General features: G+C 40.7%; 1 pseudogene; it reads right to left on the bottom strand.

Annotated features, from left to right (window-relative positions):
- Positions 1-1,181, bottom strand: part of LOC118419766 — a 4,810-nt pseudogene extending 3,629 nt beyond the window's left edge.

Raw genomic sequence — 1,181 nt, 5'->3', positions numbered from 1 at the left:
GGAAACTTTTGTGTGGATGTCAAAGGTAATTTCGCTAAGTGTGGGGAATTATGTGCCAATAGTGGTTCCACTGGGGAATAATGGTTATACGCTATTCCATTATAACCACTGGAACCCATTTTAATTATTTAAGCTGTGGGAGTTATTTTAGGCTGATTGAAAAAAAATGCCAATGGGGATGCAATGAGAGGGAACATAATGTTATATATTTGGAGGGGGACTGACGGAATTCGACTGCAGGTAAGGTGAATGGAATCGTTGAAATGCTGTACAACAGTTGACATTGTGGCATCTTTCTTAGGCTAAGTAATTAATTAACACTTCAGGTGTTTAAAAAAATTTTTTTGTCCTTTGAAGGTAATTGGTGCTGACAAAGAAGACTTTTGAATGCATGAGAAATAATCAAAATCCTTATCTCTGTGAACTTGCTACATTCAGATTTGTAAAACAAACATTGTAAATTGACACTTGTCCTGCATAATTAACCAGCACCAGGGACATAAGCTAGAACATGTAGTAGCCCCTCCCTTTGCAAAGAGACTATCTATTCATAACGGATCCACAGTGAATCATATCTAACGTTAAACCAGTAACAAGCGATTAATACTTACTCGTACCTTTTCATAGACTTACACTCAACATGTACAGCTTGTTTATTGGATTAGCACTTTCCTTGGTCGATACTATCTATTCTATAGGCCTGTTCAACCTCCTTGGCCTGTTTCTGTCCCAAGTAAATAAAGGGGGCTGACTTGACACGTCATAATGTTGTTGATAGTATTTCAGACAAACGTTACGACAAACTGTAACATTATTGGATAGTCCAAGCAAGTAGTGGCTTATCCTTATTGAAATCATGGCATTATTTGTTCCGTTTTTCAGCTGAAAATGACAATATGCGACACAATTTTGGCTCGAAATCCCCCCGGCCCGGAAGCGTAACCCCATGGCCATTCTGCAGTTTTCAGACAACACAACAGTACTCACTTATCCTTGTCAAAAGCGCGGAAGCACAGCTCACATTCTCTCACATTTTCAGCGGTAGGTTTGCGGAAAACCTCCGTTTTTCTGTAACGTTCAAAAGACAGTGTTTGTGGCTCTCCCATGTCTGCTGCTGGCCCCGCGATCAGCCGGAGATCGATTACATCAACAACGGCTCACGTGACCTGTGACCCAGCTGG

Source organism: Branchiostoma floridae, chromosome 7 (assembly GCF_000003815.2).
Source record: "Branchiostoma floridae strain S238N-H82 chromosome 7, Bfl_VNyyK, whole genome shotgun sequence".
Classification (NCBI taxonomy): Eukaryota; Metazoa; Chordata; class Leptocardii; order Amphioxiformes; family Branchiostomatidae; genus Branchiostoma; species Branchiostoma floridae.
This window is presented reverse-complemented; position numbering and strand designations above follow the sequence as displayed.